This window comes from Echinops telfairi, unplaced genomic scaffold (genome assembly GCF_000313985.2).
Source record: "Echinops telfairi isolate 266 unplaced genomic scaffold, ASM31398v2 ScPeMD7_1;HRSCAF=3_0, whole genome shotgun sequence".
Taxonomy (NCBI): domain Eukaryota; kingdom Metazoa; phylum Chordata; class Mammalia; order Afrosoricida; family Tenrecidae; genus Echinops; species Echinops telfairi.
The window spans coordinates 26,682,684-26,707,798 of NW_022103896.1; the positions used below are offsets into that span (position 1 = coordinate 26,682,684).

General features: G+C 43.0%; 1 protein-coding gene and 1 pseudogene across 2 annotated transcripts in view; both read left to right on the plus strand.

Moving 5' to 3' along the window:
* The window catches only part of CSMD3 (CUB and Sushi multiple domains 3), a 1,328,144-nt gene that overhangs the window by 637,151 nt on the left and 665,878 nt on the right, over nucleotides 1-25,115 (plus strand). The window lies entirely within an intron of this gene.
* On the plus strand, nucleotides 1,043-1,347 carry LOC105979233 (annotated as a pseudogene).

Genomic DNA, 25,115 nt, shown 5'->3' on the forward strand with positions numbered 1-25,115 from the left:
GATAGGAACTGGAAACACAGGAATCCAGGGCAGATGATCCCTTCAGGACCAGTGCTGAGAGTGGCCATACCAGGAGGGTGGAGGGAAGGTGGGGTGGAAAGGGGGAACCGATTACAAGTATATACATATTATCTCCTCCCTGGGGGATGGACAACAGAAAAGTGGGTGAAGGGAGACATCGGACAGTGTAATATATGATAAAATAATAATAATTTATTCATTATCAAGGGTTCATGAGTGAGTGGGGATCAGGGAGGAAGGGGGGGAAATGAGTTGATACCAAGGGCTCAAGTAGAAAACAAATATTCTGAGAATGACGATGGCAAAAAATGTACAAATGTGCTTGACACAATGGATGCATGTATGGATTGTGATAAGAGTGTACCAGCTCCCGATAAAATGATTTAAAAAATAAATAAAAGAAGACATGAAAAAAGGGGGGGAAATCAGGAAAGATGTGTATCGAGGTTGTATCCTTTCAAGATGTGTTTTTAATTTGTATGCTGAACAAGTACTCTGAGAAACTGAACTATATAAAGAAGAATGAGGTATCAGAATTGGGAGGAAGGCTTATTAGAACCTGTGCTATGCAGATGATACAACTTTGCTTTGCTAAAGGGAGGAGGGGTTGAATAGGGCTAATGAAGACCAAGGCCTGCACACAGCCTTATGCATAGATTTCAATTCAATGTAAAGACAACTCAAATCCTCACAACTAGACTGATAGATAAGATCATGAAAACAGAAAAGAGTGAAGTTGTTTAGATTTTTGTCTTGCTTGGCTCAACAATCAATACTGGTGGATGTAGTAGTCAAGGAATCAAACAATGTATCACATTGCGTAAATTTGCTGCACAGACCTCTTTAAAGTGTTGAAGAGCAAGAATATTACTTTAAAGACTAAGGTGCATTTGACCCAAGCCATGCTATTTTCATTTGCTTCACATGTGTCTGAAAGCTGGATATTAAATAAGGCAGACGCCCAGGAGGAAACTGACTGGACGAGCGTTCAGCTGCCGACGGGCCCTGGCCCCTTGGAGAGATGGAGGCCAGTGGAGCTGGAGAAAACGACCTGTTGCTGAACTTGCAGATTGAGGTGGAAGGAGTCAAGGAGATTATGACCCAGAATGTGGAGCAGATCCTGGCCTGAGGAGAAGACTTGGACCATCTTCACACCAAGACAGAGGACCTGGAAGCCACATCCGAGCACTTCAAGACAACATTGCAGGAAGTGGCTCACACGTTCTGATGGAAGAAGGTGAAGCTGATTGTCATCATCTGCGTGGGGGAGTCTTCATCCTCATCCTCCTCAGTGTGCTCTTTGCCACTGGAGCCATCCCAGCCTAGGGTGCCCTCCCCCCTGCCCGGCTCTCCCAGGGCAACCCTCCCTGGTGGGTGCCAAGAGGGGCCCCATCTCCTACCCTCCTCCACATGGTATGGTGTTCCTGCCCTGAGGACCCTCTGCACATTGTCTTCCCAGGGTGTACCTTGGTCCCCAAAAAGAAGAGATGGTTGGACTAAGGCTGTGTTTCCTGGGCCCTCAGCAAGGGTTGGAGAGACAAGGGGGGGCTTAGTGTACAGTTGGGAAACAGATGGCAATAAATAAATAAGGAAGACAGATGAAAAGTGATGGCTTGGATTAATGATGCGAACGAAGAATATTGAAAGTATGACGACAGCCTGCCAGAAGAACAAACACGTCTCTTGGAAAGAGTACAGCGAGGATGCTCATTTGAAGTGGGGATGACCAGGCTGGGTCTCGCGTACTTTGGACATGTTATCCGGTGAGACCAATCCCTGGAAAAGAAATTATGCTCAGTAATGTGGAGGGGCTGTGAAAAAGTGGAAGAGCGTTGATGAGCTCAATCGACACAGTGGCTGCAACCATGGAAACACACATAATAACAGTTTTGAGGGTGGCACAGGACCAGGCAGTGTTTCGTTCTGCCGCGTAGGGGTTCTGTGATTCAAAAGAGAGTTGGCAACACCTCACAACAAGCACAGTTGTTCAACATAGCCGATAGTTCAATTTTAATCATATAAACATACAATTGAATATTTAAAAACAACGGTTATAACTATTGACTTGATTTGGGTTTTTTTTTTAATACTTTACTGAAGGTACAGAGGCTATGCATTTGACTGGTCACTTTAAGGTCACAGTTTGAAACCTCTAGATGCTTCATGGAAGAAAGACCAGGTTTCCTGCACCTTAAAGAGAGTGAGTGGCGATACTGGGAGGGCAGAAGGAGGGTGCGTTGGAAGGGGGGAACCGATTACAAGGATCTACATGTGACCTCCTCCCTGGGGGACGGACAACAGAAAAGTGGGTGAAGGGATACGTCAGACAGGGCAAGATATGACAAAATAACAATTTATAAACTATCAAGGGCACATGAGGGAGGGGGGAGTGGGGAGGGAGGGGAAAAATGAGGACCTAATGCCGGGGGTTTAAGTGGAGAGAATATGTTTTGAGAATGATGAGGACAAAGAATGTACAAACGCTTTACACAATTGATGTGTGTATGGATGGTGATAAGAGTTGTATGAGCCCCTAATAAAATGATTTTTTTAAATTTATGTATGTATGGATTGTGATAAGAGTTGTATGAGCCCCTAATAAAATTATTTTTTTTAAAAAGTGTTGTTGTTTGTGTTAGGTGCTATTGAGTGCGCTCCATCACAGAGGCACCCTTTGCACAAGACAAAGAAGCATTGCAAGCCTCACAATTGTTCACAATCCTTACAATTGTTCATATTCCTGAGCCCATTGAAGAAGCCACTATGTCATTCCATCTCACTGAAGGCCTCCCTCTCTTTCATTACTCTTCATTTTAGCACACATGATGTGCTTATCCAGGGACTGGTCTCTCCTGAAAACATGTCAAAAGTATGTAAGAAGAAGTCTTGCCATCCTTGCCTCTAAGGAGCACTCTGGCTGTACCTCTTCAAACACAGATTAGTTTCTCCTTTTAGAAGTCTCTGGTATTCCAATACTCTTTTCCAGTACCACAATCCAAATGCATAGAATTTTCTAGATGCTTCTTACCCTATGTCCAACTTTTATACACATATGGTGCAATGGAAAATACCATGGCTGGAATCAGTGCACCTGAATCCTCAATGTAACATCCTTGCTCTTGAATACTCTAAAGAGGACCTGTGCAGAAGGTTTACATAATGCAGCGGTTCTCAACCTGTAGGTCATGACCCCTTTGGGTTGCCCAAATTCACAGGGATCACAGGGATCGCCTATTTCATAACAATGGCAAATTACAGGTATGAAGTAGCAACAAAAAATTTTTATGGTTGGGGGGTCACCACAACATGTTAATGGGTCATGGCATTAGGAAGGTTGAGAACCACTGACCTAATGCAATATGTCTTTTGATTTCTCAACTACTTTTTCCTTGACCATTGATTATGGATCTAAGCAAGACAAAATCCTTGACAAATTCAACCTTCTCTCCATTTACCATGATGCTACCTATTGGACCAGTTTTGAGGATTTTGGTCTTCTTTACATTGAATCCTAATCCATACTGAAAGCTACAATTCTTGATTTTCTCAGCAAATGCTTTAATTCCTCCTCACATTCAACAACTAAGGTTGAGTTATCTGCATACCCCAGGTTGTTAAAAAAACTTCCTCCAATCCTGATGCTACATTCTTCTTCATGTAATCCAACTTCTCTGATGATTTTCTTAGCATGCAGATTGAACAATATGCTGAGGGTATACAAACCTGATGCACACCTTTTCTGATTCAAAACTATGAAGTATTCCCTTGTTCCATTTACACGGCTGCCTCTTGATCCATGGACGAGTTCTGGATGAGCACAATGAAGTACAGTGGATTTCTCCTTCTTCTTAAGGTTATTCTGGTCCATACATTCGAAGGCCTTTGCATAGTCAATGAAACACAAGGCGACCCCTTCCTGGCATTCTCTGCTCTGATAGAAGCAATGATAACCCTTTTTCACAGCCTCTTCTGAATCCGACCTGCACTTCTGGAGTTCCCTGTAAGTGTACTGCTACAACCGTTGTTGGATGATCTTAAGAAAACTTTTAATTGTTTGAGATATCAGTGATTTCATTACATAGTCTGACCTTTCTGTTGGGTCACTTTTCTTTGAAATGGACTCAAATATGGATATCATCAGTTATCCAAGGAGCTCTCTTCCAAATATCCTGCCGTAGAGGAGCGAGTGCTTCCAGTATTTCTTCAGTTTGCTTAAGCATTTCCATAAGTATTCTGTCAATTCCTGAAGCCTTGTTTTTGGCTAATGCCTTCTGTGTAGTTTGAAGTTCTTCCTTCAGCATCATTGCTCCTTGCTCACATGCTACCTCCTGAAATGGTGGAATATCAGCTAGTTTTTTTCATTGTCTTGTGATGCTTCCTGGATCATCTGACATTTGGCCGCATCATCTTTCCCATTTGCAGTTCAGGACTTTCTTCCTCCTTGAGTTCTTTCCTTGTCAGATCCGCTGAATGTGCTCTTCCCTTTGGCTTTCTAGCTCTAGGCCCTGGCACATTTCATTCTAGTATTTGGTTTTGTTTTCTCAAACAGCCCATTGAAATTCCCTATTGAACTTTCTTCAGTTTGCTTTAGCTACTCTATTTTTAAGAACAAGTTCAATGTCTCCTCTGACATCCACTTTGATCTTTACTTTCTTTCCTGTTTTTTAACGACCGTCTGTTTTCTTCCTTAAGTATGGTCTTGATGTCCTCCCAGAGCTCAACAGGTCTTCCGCAATTCATTTTAAATGTGTAGAATCTGCTCATGAGAGGTTCTTGAAGTTTGGATGGGATAGACTCAAGGTGGTATTGTAGCTCTTGTGGACTTGTTTTAATTGTCTTCAACTTTATCCTGAACTTACATGTGATCAATTGATGGTCTGTTCCACCCTTGGTCCTGGTCTGAGTTTAGATGCTGATATTGAGCATTTCCATCATGTCTTACCACAGATGTATTATTAGATTTCTGCATATTTCATCTAAGGAAAAGAACAACAAGGTGCTTGCTTTGAACAGTTTGTTGATTTTGCAAAATTCTATCATGTGATCTCCAGCTTCATTTCCATCACCAAGTCCTTATATTCCAACTACTATTCCTTCCTCTTTTTTCCCCCAAATATTGCATTCCAATCATCAATAACTATCAGTGCATCTTGATTACATGTTTTATAAATTTCTGACCGATGTCATTGGTAGAATTATTCAATTTCTTCATCACTAACATTGGTGGTTGGTGCATAAATTTGAATAAGAGTTGCATTGGTCGAATTTCTTTGAAGGTGAATAGATGTAATCCTATCAAATAGCATAGTACTTCATGATGAATTTAGCAACATCCTTTCTGATAATTAATGCCAGCCATTCTTCTTGACTGTTTTATTCCCAACATAGTAAATCATATGATTATATGATTCAAAATGGCTAATGCCAGTCCATTTCAGCCCACTAATGCCTGAGGTATTGCTCTCCATGTGTTCCATTTCATTTTTTGACCACTTCCAATTTTCTTAAATACTCCACACATTCCAAGTTCTGATCATTAGAAGATTTTTGCCCATTTCTCTTTACCACGATCAGTATCCATTCAGTAAGTGAAGATCCCAATGGCTCCACTCCCATGGGCTTTACTGGATTCACATCAACATGGTGGATTGCACTCCAGAAATCAGCTACTCTCAGCTACTCTGACCTGAAGGGCCCATCATCGGGCAGTATCAAAGACAATGGTCTGTTTCCTTTGTTTAGACTTTCAGTAGGTGACAATAACCTAAGCTGTGCATAAGATTTTTCCAGGGCTGCTTCCTTCTAAGTGGAGAGCTGACTCCTTCTCTGTTGTCTGTTTGTAGTCTGGTAGCTCCACTGAAACCTATTCACTTTGAGTGACCATGCTGGCATTTGAAATACCAGGGACATAGCTGCCAGCATCAGAGTAACACACAAGCCAGTAGAGCACAACAAACTCACAGACAAGTGGTGGCTTAAAGAGTTTCAGTCTTGGAATTTCACAGGGACAGTTTTACTTAGCCGTACAGGGTCACTGTGAGTTGCAATCAACTTGATGGCAGCAAATTTGTTTTTTTCTGTTGGCTATGCTCTTAAATTACATTTATTTAAACCATGTGTCCAAAGTCAAAATAATAGAATATCCCTTGTCTATTACGTATTTCTACATATGTCACATGTGAATCTTGAAATGGACTATGGTGGAAGTATTTATGCAATAGAAATTGGGACATAAGGCTCATTAATTTATTTTGACTATTGTTTATACACAAAAAGTGATAAGAAAATGTTGATAATGAAGTTACATTTAAGTGTACATGTCTACAGAAATTTTGTGTCATTTAAAAATATTGAAGAATTATCCTTCCAGTGTTTGAAAACTGTTACACAAATTAACAATGAAGTCATAGACCTCAGTGAAAAGTAGTATTGTTGCATATGTCTTTATTGTTTCTATTGTGCTTTACCTAATAATATATATTAAAATATCAAACACAGTCAGGCCATAATTACACTCATTTAGTTATTGAGTTTGTTAGTTGATTACATATATAAGTTTGGTAAAATCCAATCTATTTTATTTAAAATAGATTAAAAATAGATTATGTGTAATTTATTATAAACAATATTGTATAATTATTATCAACAGTTTGCTTACCATAGTCTATATCAGTAATATTTGAAGTAAACATAGTTCTTTTTTGACTCTTTTGTTAAACATTTACCAATTAAATACACATTTTTAAAAATTCCTAATTTAGTTTAGTCTTGTTTCTGAATCTTATGAAGAAGGTTACACACTGACTGATTCTTGGGTTTGTTTGTCAAAAAAACAGAGTATATGACTTAAGTAATTTTGCTAGTACATTTTTATAAATGATTTCACTTACCCTATAGAAACCCCTGTGAGTGAAAAATAAAATGATTTGCCCAAACTTCCATGTAACTTTCTGAGCTAGGATTCAGAGGTAGGCATTCTAAATTCTGCAGAGATCACCTATTCCATCCTTGCTAGCTGCCTGCCAGAGTATCCCTGGTGCCCTGTCCTATCTCTAATTCAACTGACCACTTCATCTTTTGTGTGTTTCTATGAAATATGCATCTGTTTAAAAATACATGTGTGGTTTTACTTAAGTCAGCAAGAGTTTTCTGTTAGTTGTCACCAAAGACCCTGAGGCCAGGAGTTAATGGTGTAGTCATCATTTTTTGTCATCTCCTGGTTTACTGTAAAGGGAGTCTATTTCAATGTTAGCTTTCCATGTTGCTTTCTCTCAGAGAAATGCTCCAATATAGTTTATTACATCCTGTGAAATAATATGTTTAGTTTTCACATACTTATTTGTATATGTCTGCTAATCTGGCAAACATGGATTCCAGTTCCCCGTTTCTATAATAGTCTAATGTCAATATATGGCATATAACTTACTAGTAAAATCAAGGCATCTTTTAAAATTTAAGCAATTGTTCAATAAAATGTTAAGAACTAATCTGAAAATTCCCTGAGACAAAATTGTTTATGGTTTTTCTAAGCAGTTGGTGTTCTCATTGAAAATGTAGTATAATTTAATCACATTGAATTATTCTTATAAGGATGATGCTAATGTACCCAGAATGTCAGCAAATTTACAGCTAAGAAAATAAGTTCTTTTGGGACAATAGTTATAAAATATTAAATATACTAAGCCAAGAAGAACATAATTCATGAAGAATAATGCCAGGCACATGAAGTCAGTTCAATTTAAATAATATTAATTTAAGAGACATCATAACCATCAGAAAAAATAAAATTTGTCATAACAAATACTATTGATTATGGCTTTAATATTATGTTAAGGATACTAGCTAAAAGGGCCAACTATTTTTTTTTTTAATTTCAATGTTATAATTTTATCTCTGAACTTGACTATCTTTAGTGAGGGCAAAGGATGAAGGTGGAAATTTGGACAGAATATGTACACAGTCCACGACAACCTTTTGGGATTCCATTTCCCAGAATCCCTTCACAACCCAATGGAAGTTCCTGAGAATCCCACGATGTGCACCAGAACCCTTAAAATCACTTTGTATCCATGAGGTGGGGAAGGAGAAGGTGTAGGGGGAAGGGATACAGGGGCCGAAAATACCGAGGCTGTCTTGCTGGCTGGTAAGCTTTTCTACCTCCAAAATTACAAACTCACTGCCATTGAGTTGATGCTAACTCGTAGCGACCCTGGCAGTGTAGTGGTTATGCATTCAGCTGAACCTGCAAGGTCAACAGTTCAAAACTACTAGTTACTCTGCTTGAGAAAGGTGGGGTTTTCTACTCCTATAAAGAGTTATATACTCAGAGACTCACAGAGAAGTTCTATCCTGTGCTATGACTTGACATTAACTCAATGGAAGGGAGTTTGGCTTGACATGTTTGATCTGGTTTGGCCTGCTTTGATATACATTATCAGGTTGAGAAATAACATAAGTAACATAAATGTCCGTGGGACATTTAGTGTCATTAATAATAATATCATTAATCTAGCCAATGGTATAGAATTTAAAATACTAATATAAATATGTATATATACATATATGTAAGCCTTTTACACTAAAATACATAGAACATTTACTTACACAGATTAAATAACTTAAGTTACAACACAGTATTTTAAAAAACAATAAGAGTTAGATACAAACTCACTAAGGAAAAACTGTTTCTCTGTAGAACTAAGGCCTGTCACAAAAGTCAAAGAACACATGAACACAGTACATATAACAGTAATCTCAAATTGTCCATTTGGGAAACCTGAAATCAATAGAGATTTAAACTAAAGTCTAATGACTTCAAAGTCCATGAGTTTGGGATAATCGTCCTCTGCTTCTTCTCACATTAGAGTGTTTCAGTTTCAATTTTAAGTACAAAATAGTATTTCAGTTCCTTTACTCTGCGTCAGATGTTTTTAAGTACAGTCCAGTGCAGTGAGGTTTACAAGCCAGGTCTTTTTACAGGACCTGTGAGGAAGGCTGTAGACCTCGAAAATGCAGCATGTTAAATCCAGGCTGTCTATAGCACAAGGCCTGGATCACCAAATGGTAGAAAGGATGTTTTGTCAAAAATACAGGACCCAGGCCCTGGCGCGATCCTCGGCCACCTGCACTCACCCAGAGCAACTTTTCCCTTCATTTAAAAGCTTTATTCCTGAGGTTGCTATAACACAGGTCTTTGTTTGGGCCATTATGAGCCCAAGAGTTACACATTCTCAAGGTGACCGGCCAGGAGATGGTCACTCAGATCAAGGCCCATGTAGCTTCACTGAAGGGCATTGCCCCGAAGACCAGGCTGTGCTTCTGGGAGGCTCGCCTTGGGTGGATGGGGCTCCCCTGAACCAGTCCAGGCTGGAGAACCTGGGCACTCCAGAAGTAACTGGCCGCATGCTTGGAGGAAAAGTCCATGCTGCCCTGGCTGGTGCTGGGAAAGTGAGAGACCAGATTCCCAAGGTGGCTAAACAGAAGACTGGCCTGGCTGAGCAGTGCATGCAGTACAACCAACGTCTTATCAGTGTTGTGCCCACTTTTGGCAAGGAGAAGGGACCTAATGCCAGCTCCTACAGCCTTTGTCACCCTGTTTTGCTCTAATAAAGCCATGTAGCCCCGGGCCAATCAATCAATACACGATCTGTAGCATTATACAAGGCAGTCACATTATAGCACTGCTTGGGAGACCAGATTAAATGATTTCATGATCTGCTCTAAACCTAAATCACTAGCCTGGTTTTCTTCACCCCATCCCCTTTTTTCTTGGAGTCTAATTTTTAAACAGACTGAGTTCTTCAGTAGGCCACAATACTCAGAATAAAATGATCCCACTGGGCTTTCAGAGCCATCATTTAAATGTAAATAGCTTTCAGGCACCAATGATTGATTTGGGGGAAGGGTCCGTTTTTTAAAGACCCAAAGTTTAAAAGAGCATCTAGAGGCACTTGACTCACACGAGAGTTATTCCATCTCTTAAGAAGCCAGAGACATAGCAAAAATATTAAGGATATTAGTCCAGATATTTGAAAAGACCATATCAAATTAAGAACAGTAAGCATCATGAGTCTTTTTACCTAGACAATACCAGTAGCAGCTACATTTTGAAGTCTATCACAAAAACCAAATTTATGGATTACAGACTAGAGATCTCTCAGACACGGCTGCACATACAGACAATGCTCAACCTTCTAAATTGCACCATCTCAGGGACTTAACCATACGGAGTGCACTCATCATATGAGACCAGACTTTGCATTTTTAAATCTGGAAGCGAAAGTGGTGGGAGATGGCAAACAGCAGCCTGGGAGATTTCAAAGGAGAGGATCATCAGAGATTGCACGAGGTCTCCTGGTAACTTTACTCATGGTCCCCCAAATCCAGGTAATCCACAGAGGCCCTGGCAAGGAAGTTCCCTAATTGTGTGTCCCAGTTTACCAGAAGGTTGCCATCAGGTCCCTGACATGGACTGCTGAGAACAAGGGTAGGGATTGCCTGTCACCGTTCCAGCCAAAACCAGAGACCAAACTGAGTCAAGAAACTAGATTATTCTGAAATGTGAGGTAGAAGTGTGAGGCTTCTGGATTGGGATAGTTCAGTTCTTTCTTTCCATGCTGGAAGAATTCACACAGCAGAAGCATGTTTGTAATCACAGGGGCTAAGAGAGAAGCCAGAGAGGGAGTTCAGATCCTAGGGTCTAAGTGGCACATGTGTACCTGTACACAAGAGAGATTCCAACCCTTTGCCTGCCAAGCATACCTGAAAGAGAGGAGTGGCCTGCCTGCTCCATTGGCTGGGGAGGTGTGCTTGAAGGGATTAGTTGATCTTCTTGCCTGAGTTTAGGCATACCTGTATGATGTCATGGGCCTAGGTGGTGCCTAGGTTTGGTGTGCACATGCTCAGTTCTGGATTTTCCCCACAGGTTTCTAAGGGGTGTCTGAATCCTTTCTAACCCCATTATTGTGGCAGGGACAGCACATTTTTGTGTATGTCAGGTGTCAGGGAAGACAACCCCCTTTGTCCCTAATCTAGCTACATGTCATTCCCCACTGATAGAGGAGACACAAATCTTTGGGGATACTGGACAACGACAGTGTCTGGCTACTTACTGTTGTCAATGGGCATGGAGTAGGACTTTAGGTCTGCACCCTTCCTGCTCTATTGGAGGGGTTATTATCCAATTAGGGGCCCACAATGGATGGGGTTGGAGCGGTCCAGGCCTCAGTGGTCTTGGGGATCGACAATCTTGGCTCAGGGTCATTAGTAGTCTGATGACTTCTGAAAGAACAAAACAGGTGATCAGTTTAGGTAAGGCTCAGACAGAAGCTATGGAGTGGCGACGCCCATGGAAGTGTGGGTTGGTTTTACCCCAGAAGATTCCAAAGGAAATCTCAGGAGGTATTGTTAACACAGATTGACAGGCACAGCCTACAAACATAGTTTAAACACAGGAACTGTGTCATAGCATTTGTGAGCTTAAAGACTGTTGCAGATCTCAGGTAAGGTTTTCTGCAGAGCACTGATCTGTCTCGGGGTATCAGGGAAACACCATCTCAAGGCCGTCTATTGGTTCACATGTGTACTCATCCGGCTCTGTTTGATCTGTGACTGAGGGGTACGGTTCAAACAGCTTCCACAATTTTCCCCGTGAATGATGGATCCATGAACTTTGTCCTGGAACTTTAAAGGCAGTGGGAGTAGAGAGAATTACTGGGCAGGGACCTTTCCAAACTGACTGGGAATTGGGGTACCCATCCTTCCAGGTTTGTATAAGAACTAGGTGCCCAGGGTGGCACAAAGGTGGTAGTTTTTCTTCGCCTTGGGCCTAGATGAGCCATATCAATGGACTACCTCCCAGAATTGGGCTATTCTTAGGAGCTATTGCCGTATTGTTACAAGGAAAGGTTGCCCATATAAATCTTCAAAGGGGCTTAAACACATAGGATGCCATGGCTCAATTCTAAGATGCAGGAGAGCTATTGGCAGTGCACCTTTCCAGTTCATCTGAGTTTCTTGTGTCAATTTCCTAAAGGTTAGTTTTAAGGGTTGATGAATTCTCTACTTGCCCTGAGGTTTGCGGTCTCCAGGCACATGATATGATGTGATTCCTAAGTGTCGAGCTACTTTTTGGAGTCTGAGAAAGGAGGTTAGAAGAGATTAGACATCCCCAAGCAGAAAAAATATATATGTACTGGTTACCTGACAATCATGTACATTTTTGGTACACGCTAGAAAATGTTTCCATGCCCACCTATCAGTCATGACATTCCCAGGTTGGGTCAGTTGGAGATACAGCTGTCTTTCCTGTTGGATACCTATCATTCAACATGTAAACTTTCTGAAAATTTCTTAGCTTCTTTTAGTACTTGCTATTTCTCAAAGTCTGTCATAGTCTGTCCTAGAATTATCATTAAATCCTTCCAAACCAAGTCATAGGCCAGGGTGAAGTGCTGAAAGGTCACTATGTATTGTTCTGGATTGCCTGAGTAACTGCCCAGTTCGCTCTTGATCTGCTTGAGTTGAATGAGGGTAAAAGGCTGATGAATCACTTGAGGACCAAATTCCCGAGATGCCTCTACCAGGGTAGAATGTTGATGGGGCCACCTTCCTCTCCAGCTTCTATAAGTTCAAGGACCAAAGGCAGTGTAGCTGGGTGAGGGGCTGAGAGGCTCTTGGCCTCAGGGCCCCTTATGGGTCCTCTGTACAGTTAGAAGAAAGGTCTTTATTGTTCCTCAATAGCAAACTGACTGAACATAAGGGATTTCCATCAACTTCCCCATCCCCTTGCAGCAAAGCTCTAGCTGAATCAGAGTAGGAAGGAAAGAGTGACATTGTTCAGGCAGGATTCCTCATCACCTTCAATGTACTGGGGCATGACGTTTTTGCAGAAAGACACTAGTTTCTGCTTCTTTAGCATCTCGACCAATAAACAGGAGACAGTACAGAGGCATTGGCCGAGGGACAGACTCCTGAGTTCCCATCTAGAAAACACACAGCAAGTAGTTATAGTGCCTAGCACCCCGGGGTCCTTAAAGAGGTTCCAGTCCCCTGGAACCTGAGAGCCTCAAGCAGATGCCCTTGTCCTTGGCAGTGTCCGAATCCAGCCTAAGCTGGCTGACGAGGCCCTGACTGTTCTCTAGACAGCAAGCCAGGCATTTGGTAACCCCTGCTGGGGCGGCATATCAGGACCTTCAGAAGGGATCACCCACCTGGGTGACCCACCAGGAACTCCGAAGGGGGGGACTACCAGCTAATGGGTGGTCTCCCTAGAACCTTTGAAAGGGATAGGGGGCCTGTCTAGTGGCTCAATCTGAAGGCAGCCAACTCTAGGGAAATTTGAATCCTTGGCTGGGTATATACTGACCCAGTGGAATTGTACCAGGGATGTAAATGGCCCAGGGTGTGGGCCATCCATTGTGGAGGCAGGAGTCACAGCTGTGTTTAAAAGCCTCTGGAGCAATCGTGGACAAAGCAGGATTATCAAATTGTTTAGTGACCTTACTTCCTAAATGCCTTTTGCCAACACTTGGCAAATGGAAAAAACAAACTGACAGGAAAACAAAGACCCAACACCCAAAGCGAAACAGAGCTGAAGTCAAGAAAACAAGACATTCCCTTTGATCTGGCTTATCTGTAACCTGGAGGGAGGCTGCGTGGAGGAAGTGGAAGGACCAGAGGAACAAACCAGAATGGGGGTGGGGGATGCAAACCAGAAAGGGACCTGAAGACAAACCAGAATGGACAGGGGAAGGCAAACCAGAAGGGACCGGAAGGGAACCAAAAGCATGGGAACTAGGAGTCTAGCCTGGAAACCCAGAAGGGGAAAGGAAGGCAAACCGGGTGGGATCGGAAGGGACTAGCTAGCCAATAAGTCTGCAGGAACACATGGTCTGACCAGGGGGTGGAGCACGAGCTGCCATCTTGAGATGCCACCTTAGGCAGGTGGCCGAGGATCCTGTGTCCAGGTACTCTGCAAAATAATGGCAGCGGTGAGAGACTGAGGAGAGAAGGCGTGGGGCACAAGAGTAAGGTGACCGGACGTCCCACTTTTGGCGGGGCAGGCCCGATTTTTAACAATTTTTCCCATGTCCCGCAGCGTTTTAAAAAGTCCCCAAAGAATGCACGACAAGTCAGGGTATATGGTTTTTCAGCTGCCATGTGGCTATTTCGCCAGGATATGAGTTTTATCAATGGTGTCTCGCTTTTGTCCCTCTTTACCAATGTTAAAATCTGGTCACCTTAAAAGAGGGGCCAGCTGATAGAAACAGCGCAGGCGAGCAGCAGTTGGCGGTTACAAGGCAGCATCCACAGGAGCAACCTGTGCCAGCAAACCCCCCTGGAAAGCAGCAGGGCTTCGGGAACGAGTACAGCGCCTGGACAGGCCAGAGTATTCCAGCGCATCGAAGTGAAGCGCAGACCGGGAAACACGAGGCAGAAATTCCACAGGAAAGTAGGAAGTAGGCGCACAGCAAAACATGGAAACCGGAAGACAGACACCTGGGATTGGGATGGGGGCAGGACTCGGGGTGAAGGGTGCCAGCAGCCATGTGCTTAGCAACATGTCCATCCGTGTGGCTGCCAGTGGCCTGCTGCAGAGCCTGCGCTCCCTGGCAGGGGACTCCAAAGGGCAGGGGGACCCCATCAGATCTGCAGATGAGTCTGCACAGAGGGGGCCCCATCCCCTCCTGGGAAGGCTGGTGGCTTCAAGCTGCAAGTGTTGGCGTTTTGTCCAACACTTAGAAAGTCCAGTTCGTCTGCCAGGTCGAACCCAAACGACAGGTGCACGTAGAGAGTGAGTCAGAAATGGGAGGGTTGTAACTCCAGCCTGCTAGCCTCAAAGGTGGTTTTGATCCGAATCATGCGGCATCAACATGTTCGATTTCTGGATTGGGCTACCTCGGTTCTTACTTCGCCATGCTGGAAGAATTCACAGTAGCACGTTTGTCATCCAAGTGACTTTGATGAGGAAAAGGGAAGTTTCAGGCATTACAGTCTCAACAATAACAAAAAACCCCGTGGAAAGAATAGAGGAACAGAAGCACTAAACCACACTTGTAGAACCATAAAATCTCAGGGGCCAGGAGCAAGGCCTGAGAGGCAGCTGGGGCTCAGGGCCTCAGCAGCGTGTACACCCGAATGTGGGAGACATCTCCACCCTCGGCTTGCCAAGCACCCCAGAAAGAGAGGGGCGGCCTGCCAATGGCAGCCTTTTATCCCCACTGGCTAGGGAGGTGTGTTTGAGGGTATTGGCTGACCTTTGTGGCTGAGTTTGGACACACCTGTGTGATGTCATGGGTCTAGGTAGTGACTAGGTTTGGTTTCACCTGCACCTAATTGGTCCTACTGTGCACATGCTCAGTTCTGGATTTTCCCATAGGTTTCTGTCAGGGGAGCCAGCCCCTAACAAATTATCCCAGGTCTGATAATAAGTAAAGGTTATAGTAAGATCATAGAAAATAAGACAGAAGAGAGAGATTGAAATAATGGAGTCAGACACATTTCATGGTAGCATGTTCACTTCAGCCCCATTTGGTGGTTCACTTCAGGATAGGACAGGAGAGTTCAGGGGAGAGTCGATTTATTGGATTTATTGCTAACCCAGGCTTATATATCTTTGGGGTGCGTGCATGACTCCTAATTACAGGTAAAGACATATGTCACAGTAAGGGTTTGTACAATAGGCAAGACAAGCAGGAGGAGGGCAATATACAATAGCCATAAGCGTAACAGGAAGGGGATGAGCTAGGGGTGTACACGTGATAGGAGGAGGAGGGACCAGGGGTATACATGTGATGAGAAGGGCAGACCCTAAGATTCAGGATGGCAGCCTAACCTTGGAAACCCTTGAGTGGGCATGACCTACCTGGGTTCTACAAAGAAACAGTCTACCATTATCCGAACAGACGGAAGTGGGCCCTACTTAGGGTGGGAGAAACTACAGTCTGATTGCTCTAGATGGCTGATAACCCTTAGGGAGAATAACCTCTGACCTATTTTTGTTGACCTCCAAGTGTAGTCATTTGCCATGTGTAGCAAGCAGCTAGGTTTGGCATATATTGGGGGGAGAGAGCTTGGGGGAAATCTTTCAGTTTCCCACAGGTGTATAATGGGTGCCTTTCCAAATCCATTATTGTGGCATAGGCAGCTAATTTTTGTTTAAAGCGGGCTTCAGGGAAGACAACCCCATTTATCCCTAATCTAGAGGCCTGTCAGAAGGAAATAGCGGCTTTGCTATTTCCAAGCTAATTTCAAGATTCAGGGAAAATCAAGAAAAATATATACCTTACATTAGGCGACAAAAACTAGGCCTTGACATGATCACTGGACCCTCAGCGATTCTCAGCCTGTGGGTCGTGACCCCTTTGGGGATCAAAAGACCCTTTCACAGGGGTCGCCTAAGACCATCGGAAAACACATAATTTCAGATGGTCTTAGGAACTCAGACATGGCTCCTCTGTCTCCAAACAGGTCTCCAATCTGCCCCCATGCAGATAAGCCCACATCACACACAAGTACCCTGTGTGAAGACTGTTACCCATGCTACACCATGCTTCAAGACATTTCATTGATTCATAATGACATATTGTTTTTGTTAATAATCACTATGCTTTAATTATGTTCAATTTGTAACAATGAAAATACATCCTGTCTATCAGCTATTTACATAACAATTCATAACTAGCAAAATTAGTTATGAAATAGCAACAAAAATAATTTGATGGTTGGGGATCCCTACGACATGAGGAACTGTATCAAAGGGTGTGGCATTAGGAAGGTGGAGAACCACTGCCATACAATGTGACAGAAGATGCAGGCATCACAGGAAGTAAATGATACCAACATGTCTGCAGGGGTTATCAGACCACACCCTCAGGCCATCCTCCCCTGAGGTCTCAGACTCCAACATTTATCTGAATGGCTTTTCTTGCCTCCTTTCTCAGTTAGAACATCTCTAATTAAGCTTAAATGGGATTTTTACTTCAAGGGAAGGGACTTAAGCTACATTTTAAATTCTATTATATTTCTGGTATTTTGATTAACAGCAGGCTAACTCTCTCACCCACTCCTCAGTATCACAATAACTAAGCCCATATTTATATTTGGACCCACACACTCTCCATTTAAAGCTTTCCCCCATGAATTCTCCAGGTTTCATAATATAGCCTAGTCTTACACACCTAAGACTGACTGTCACTGTGTTTTTCTGTCTTGTCATCATTCCGTCAATACAGCTGGCCTTTTGCTGCCTCCATTGATCCCCTTTACATTTTATTCTCTGATCCCCTTTCCATTTTATTTTCCTTCAGAGAGTGGGAGATTTGAGGCCTCTGCGAGAGGGAATGCCGACTTTGACACTTCAGTCAGGCATAGAGGGTGCTCCCTGTCTGCCGGCTCTAGCTGTCTCAGATTGAATTTCCCCAAATAAAGAACAAAGTCAAAGATGCACGTACAAAAAAGTGTACTCAAGAGAAATTGTTCAGGGAGTAAAGGAAACAGAATTGGAAAGAAGACATCCTGATCCATGTAGTATAAATCACACTAGAGTTTGCTCCAATTCAAAATCAGGTGGCTGGGTTTACATATTTTTGTACCTACCCATCATACATTAAGAGCATCAGGTCCTTTGGGCTTCATGTGTGAGCAAAGTGGTTCTTTGCAGCCCAAGGCTAATTTCCAGAAAAAACGAATTGTGTATTGTAGGCATTTAAAGGAAAATGCACGATAAAGATAGCCATGGGCACGGGAAAGAGCACGATACTTTGGGGAGTATTAGAGTGGAGCGTTGACAGTCTTCTCCACAGTGGAGGAGGAACTGACCAGAAGCTCAAGATAGTGCCTTAAAGATAAACTAAAATCAAAGCCAGTTTGACTGGGAACAAATTCCAAATTCCAAGAGGCGAGGAGCAAAGCACAGACTTATTATTCAAAATAATAAGGTGGAAATCAGGAAAACAAACCAGAAGTTTCTCCAAAACAAAGAGTATTTTTAGCCACTTTTTATTGAACACACCAAGTTTTGAAGTAGGAGAACAATCAAAGGTGTTCAACTTTCATCCGTCCCTCAGTTTCAATGAATCAGACATGTCTTACTCTTCCTCATTAGTCACACTTTCTTCCAATGAGACCTCTCCTGTTGACTAGATGGTTTATTTAGTTAGAATATCCTAGTAAATTCACCCTCTCTGTGGAGTCACCCTGAGTAAAGTCTAAGCTCAGACTTACTGGCATCCTGTTGATCCCGACTTGTAGACTCAATACGGACAGCGTGGAACTGTCCCTGTGGGTTTCTGAGACTGTCACTCTTTTCAGGAGTAGAAAGTCACTCCTGCAGAATGGCTGGTGATTTCAAACTGCTGCTCTTGTGGTGAGTAGCCCACCATGTAACTTACGATGCTCCCAGGGCTCAAATCAATTAACTGTACATAATGAAACAAATGAAGAGGAATATTTCAAAATGTTTAAAGGGATTTTATCTGAATATAATACTCTAGATTTCTTTTCCCATTTACCTTCACATCTTTGCAAAAAGATAGTTCTTAAAAATAGTAGACAAGTAATGTTTTACACTCAAGTTGTTTTTGAAGTGATAATAAGGTAATAAAAGCAAAGGGGAAACATAGGTACACAATGATGGACATTAGCTACTTATGCCCCTTCTACAGACATTCTCTCTCCCCTCCTGGCTTTGTGTTCTATTTTCCTAAAGTGTCTCTCATCGTTTCAGTTTTTTCGCCATCTTTTCAGTTTTTTTCCTCAGTAATCATCTTTCTGTTCCATCCCCTTAAAAATCCATACTTCTCAAGGTCCTGAATATATACTTTTTATATTCCATGTCTTCTCTTTTTCCTTTAGACATATACATCCAAAGCTCAATAAATGAATTCAAGCCCAATAATATGCCTCAAGTTGCCTAACTATCTCAGTCAAGTGTCTGTTAGTTCTCCTTCGGATAATCAAAGCAACTTCTCACTCATGAGTCTGCATCTTGTTTTGTGGCCTGCTCCAACCCATAGGCTCTCCAAACAAGTACAATTTGGAAAACGACCCCTTCCTTACTTAGATATTTAAGTGGATTCATACAGTTTTATCATATCTCGAAGCATGGACAGCATGAACTTTCTTATTTCTTAGGCTTATGTTCCAAAACATGACTTCTTCTAAGATTCCACTGGTTTGGGGATTTGCTGTTTCCTCTGTGGTGAATTTATTTCCACAATGGGTTTGAACGACTCTCAATTCATGCTTCTGCTTACTGCAGGCCATGCTTTAGGATTCAACATATGTTTCACCTGTTTTAAGGAATCTTTCATTGTCCTTTCTCCCAGATTGTTTAGGACTACATTTAATTATCTATTTCAGATAATTTTTCATCTGATATATTCCTTGGTTCTTACCCCACTGACAAGATTTCAGGCAAGGGACAATATTCAGATCAGACTCAGAAAGCATTGGAAAGGAAGGAGTGAATTTATTGAAGGGGATATTTTGATATAGAACTCTGAATGACCCTTAGTTTGTCTAGGGGCATGGTGGAATCAGCACTAGGGCTTTTATTCTGCTAATGGAAGGCCTTCCCTGATTGGCTGGGCTTCCAGTGGGTCTTCTGTTATTGGCTGGTTCTCTGTAGTATGCCTCCCTTTTCCAGGTATATGCACCCCGACACCCCAGACTTCATGCTGTGACGTTGTCTAAAATCCATCAGGCCATAAACATCCTTCCATTCCTAACCTGGCCTTTTCACTACCTCTACTCTCATCCATGGATGTGGAAGTGTATGCTATCTGCCCTCCCGCTTCCTTTGTTGTGGAGCTGTTCTTGAGGAAGCCCATCCCTAACTCTCTGTTGTATGAAGATGCATGCCCTCACCGCCTCTTTTCCTTCTACCCCTTTCCATCTCGCTAACATTCTCCCCCACAAGTGATACTATCCGAATTATTTTGGAAGTTAAGGGGTGACAATCATCTTTCTGTAGCTACTTCTTGTCGAACAGGGACATAGAGCTGAGCCACGTTGGACAGTACCCCTTTTATTCCCTATCTGGGCAAGAGCTTGTGGGGAAAGTAGCTGCGTGGAATCTGGTAGTAGCTCAGTCCAAGCGGGTGAGAGTAGTTGGATTAATTGGCTGAACAATCATTTGTAACTTCACAGCTGGAAAAAACAAAATGAAGAATTTTATTAAAACAAAAGATCCAAAAAGAAGTAGGAGAGTAAATGAGGTAAAGGGCTCAGGGAAGGTGGTAGCCAGGAACCCAGACACCCAACCAGGAATTCCATTCACGTGCCATCTGAGACTGTGGTTCTCTTGCTTGTTTCGGGAAGTGGTGGCAATGTTCTTGAAGGTGGCCTATTTGATTTGCCCAGACACAGCATTTTACATGGAACATGGCACAAATTCTGCCTTGGGCCACTGTGGACATGTCTAGGCCCCACAAATTCGGAAGAACCACAGCCGCTGAAGACTTGATCTGAGCCTGCATCTTAATTAATGAAGCAGCGATCTTCACGTTGAGTTGTGCTTGTTCGGAACTAAAGGTGATCATATGTATTTCCATATGTATTTCCTGCAGAGACCACTCCAGTGGTCCTGGCAGGAGTTCCTGAACTTCCTGCCAGAGTTCTACTGTACTGACAGCGAATATGGGAATCTTTTGGACATTCTGCATGTGGGCAGGAGTGTTGGGGCATTAGCTACATATTTAGTAGGTATGACATCTCCTGGAGTGCAAAGCTCTGCCAAGTTGGTTGGTAAACACAGAGCTTCCAAAGACAAAATAAATTCCCTTTTACGGAGGTGGAGGCAACCCAACATACAATATTGTGGCTGAGTGGATCTAACGCATTCAGCACCTTCCAGATGTGTCTTGCCGAAAGTAATGTTGGCACCAAATGATGCAGTTAAAGGGGTGAAGCAGGGCATGGTGTTATGATCAGAGATGTCATGTAAATCTTTCCCAAACATTTCAAGGAGAGGTTTTCCTTCTTGTGCCTCCCAGTGAAAGCCTCCTAATCGACTCTACCTTCAGGGGCGAAAGCTCTTCCAGGGGAGACCCTTGACTGGAGGCGGTGAGCCATTCCTGGGCATTACCCGGCAGTGATCTGCAGCTGAGGTTCCTCAGCATCCACGGAGTGAGTTGGTTCAGAAAAATCTCACCAAGTCACACCAGAGATTATCCTATGAGAAATTGTTAGTCACAGTGAGACAAAAGGAGAATGAGGAAGTGATGGAGACCACATTAGCGTTATGTCCGTCCAAAACCAATGTAAAGACTACAAGCGCAGATTACCACACACAATCGGTTCCCTCCTCTACTTCCCTCTCAAAGATCCTTAATGTAAGCTTTACTATAACAACAATCAGGACAATATCAAGAACGACAAAAGAGGTTGGTTGTTCTAAAGGCCGAAATAAAAGGACAAAGAAAGATAACTCCTTTTTTTAATTCATGTTCCAGCTCAGAGGACCCTTTTCTAATTCTACAGACTTTTCTAATTCTGAGGACTCTTTTCTAAAAGTCTTCTAATTCCTGGGGGAGGAGTGGAGGGACATGGGAGGGGGGAGGGCATCTAATCTCTCTCTTTTAGTAAGCACATGATCTCTCTCTAGTTTTTCTAGGATCTGCACTGATGACCTGTGTAGTTTATGTGAGATATATTAAAATTCCTGACTAAACTAAAGCAAACTCATTGGAGTCAATTCTGTCTCAGAGACCCTGTAAGACAAGGTAGAATTGCCCCGGTGGGTTTCTGTGACTGTGCCTCTTTACAGGAGAAGGCCTCCTTCTTTTTTCCTCCCTCAGCAACTCCTGTCTTTGAATTGCAGATCTTGTGATTAGCAGTCCAGCATGTAACCACTCCCCAGCTAGGATGCCCAGATACATGGCATGAAACCATATTTAATTATATTTACTCATTCGTCTTCTCCTTGAAGACAAAACAAAAACCAAATCCCTCGACTCTTTGTATCCTTAACATCTAGTAGAGTAGCTCTCATTTGGGGTTTCTCAGATGAACATATTCTGAAAGAACTGACAGCTGGTAAACCTAACAATCAGTTAGCTTTCTTGGGGAACTTCAACAGTATTTAACACAAAGCATCAAAAAGGCAAAGTAGTTTTGCTTTTATTCCCAGTTCTTTTCTATTATTAACCTTTAGATGTCCCTACCACTTTAACCTCAAAATTGTAATTGTTTTCAAATGATATGCATAATCAGAGCAGTGTTGCATGGTAATTAGGCATAAATAGTAAGCCATTCACATAAACGATGGTAATCAGTATACTTTATAAAGCCAAATAAAGTCTTTGGGCATTTGGCATAAGAAGGGAAGGGTGAAATTGGACATGGAAGAAATTCTTAATTAAGCCTACTAGGAATCAAAGAGTTATCAGTTGTTAGGATCAGGTCTGGACACCAGTGACAGAAAAAGAGGTTGTAGCTAAAACTTGAACAAGAGAGGTATGTGGCTGAAGACTGTGGTTGTCTCTTAAGGATGTAGATGGACTCCTTCCAACTCACTGTCCTGCCATCCTCAAGATGGGACCCCTGTTGCTTGTGCACAAGCCCCAAAGTGGGAGAGACTGTCTGTCTGTAGATGCCCAGGCCAAACACCTGAGCAGAATCCAATCTGAAAGACATCTCTTTATTTGCATGGGGTTGGGGGTGAGGGCTTAGGGATGAGGAAGAAGCAAGCTGACAGGCTAAGATGTTGCCATTTCTCAACAGTCTGGTTCATTTCTTATATCAGCAATCATGATCACCCACCTGTCAAGGAAAAACATTATGGAAACAGTAAGCACAGAAGGATAGTGACACACAGGCATGAACATGAGTGAGTGTGACCAGTAAGCAGAATAGATGCAGTGGTGGGGATGTGATACAAGGGTTCCCAAGGCTGAGGCTTTCTCTTAGACTTGTAATATACTCTGCAGGTCCTCTGGAGAAGGGAGGCCAGTGTAGTCCAATTCCAATACTATAATGTTCCACATTTCTTAAAACTGGGATTAGTGGCTGGAAAGCTTGTGGGACATGTTGTGATACTTGAAGGCCTAACTCTAGCACTTTTCCACAGTGGGTAAAAGCATCGAATTACAGAGGACTTACTTGCCAAGAGAGACCACTATCCTCCCAGAGACTGGGTCCTGAGCAATAACAACAGGAGATTGTTTGAGTTTCTGGACTGTGGCAGGAAATGCTTCCCATCTTTGCCAGACACTGGATCGTCTCCGTCTTCTGTGGCGTTTGATTTAAACTCTGACAGGCACTGGGGATGTTTGATGTTGGTGCTCAATACATTATAGGGTTTCTGGCAGTCTCTTGGCCCAAAGGGTGTGCTGTTTTTTATGCCCTGTATTCTGAGGAAACCATTCCACCCTCTGCTTAGTCAGGTCAGCTACATAGTGTGGTGCTGACCTCAGTCATCTGCGTGGGCATTTCCGGGTGGACTGAATGGATTGCGGGCTGGTACATGAAACCAGACAATGTCCCTGCCTTGTACACAGCCCCAGATTTCTTTTCATAAATCCACTCCCCAAAGGGCCCTTTGGCCCACGAAATAGTTCTTTTTCTGTTTGTTTGTTTTTCCATTGTGCTAACAATATTGTGAGTTCTTTATATACCACTCCACTGCCCGTGCACAGGATTACAGGGCTCGAGTCATGCATCAGGACCATCTGGGCCGAGCCATCTGTGTACAAAGCCTCCTTAGGTATGGGTCTGGTGCCCTTGTAGGTGAGGCTTTTATGTATTTTGCTGGCTCTGCAAATTGTGGATTGTTTACTTCCTTGGTGATACATGTTACTAATCAAGGATTTGATGTAGCATGACATGTAGGGAACTAGCAGACAGAGTGCATCTCTGCTGTAGGTACACATGTCACTTTATTAGGGTCTGTGCCACCACTGACTGTGGCATGGGGACATCCTTAACCCAGCCCTCTATGGGATGGTATCTACAAACATCTCTGGAGCTCCTTTGGTGATGTCTTCCATCACCAGTTGCTCACTCTTATACATTGTACAGCATTGCATTTCCATAGAGATGTGCCTGATCTCTGCACCATACTACAGTTGGGACCAAAAATCCAGGGGGGTATGCTGTCTTTGTTTCCCATTGCCACAGTCCTCAGCCATACCCCTCCATGGTACTGGAGACATCAAATTTGCACTCTTTCCTGCAGTGATAGACCCTTACGCTTATGTGTTAGACTGGGCTGACTAGAGAAACAAATTCAGAGACACTCATATATGGGCAGGAAAGAGCTTTGTATCAAGAAGGAATTATGTATCAAGAAAACATCACAGCCTCGTCCATCTAAAGTGTTAATGTATAAGCCCTCTCTTCAGACTCACACATGCGATAGTGCAGGATGCAGGGAGGCCCCAGGTTGGTATGTGAAGAGTCCTGTAGATCCAGTGGAGGTGGAAACATCATATACTCTGGCAGCCACCAGGGCCCAGCAGCAGCAAGCTGAAGGCCGAGATACTGGGGTAAATTCCCAGGCCCTCCTGGGACCACAACGACAAGGAGGCATCATCAGGCCGTGACCTGATTGACAGGTTGGATACCACCCCTACACTTCTGTATTATCTTCAAGTTGGCATGAAATTAAGTAACTACCACAGCCTCTATTTGCTGTACTGGCACTTTAATGGCATTGAAGGCCTGGTCTGCTTCACGGTATCTACCCCATATCACTAGCCAGTTCATGGGGCATATGATTTAAGCTAAATGTGGATAAAGGACCCCTAAGACCCTAAGACACCCAAGAAGGTCTGTGTAAGGTTTTTCAAGACCAGAGATGGAGCAAGATTTTTACTTAATAGGTTTTATTTAGGGAAATGAGATTTATAGAGAATGGGCGAACAAAGGTGAGATGAAAAGAACTTAGGATTGTCACATAGAGGAAGGTTAGAGCCGGCCCTTTGTCTGAAGCTGGAGGTCAAGCCAAGCACAAGAGAGAGAGCTGACAGAGACCTCAGGAGCCACTGTGTCAGCAGAAACAAAGAGCAAGTAAGGAACCCAAGACCAAACTGGAGTTTGGCAAAGATAGGGTTAATGACGATGCCATCGCCACTGTAGTGGGAGACTGGTGA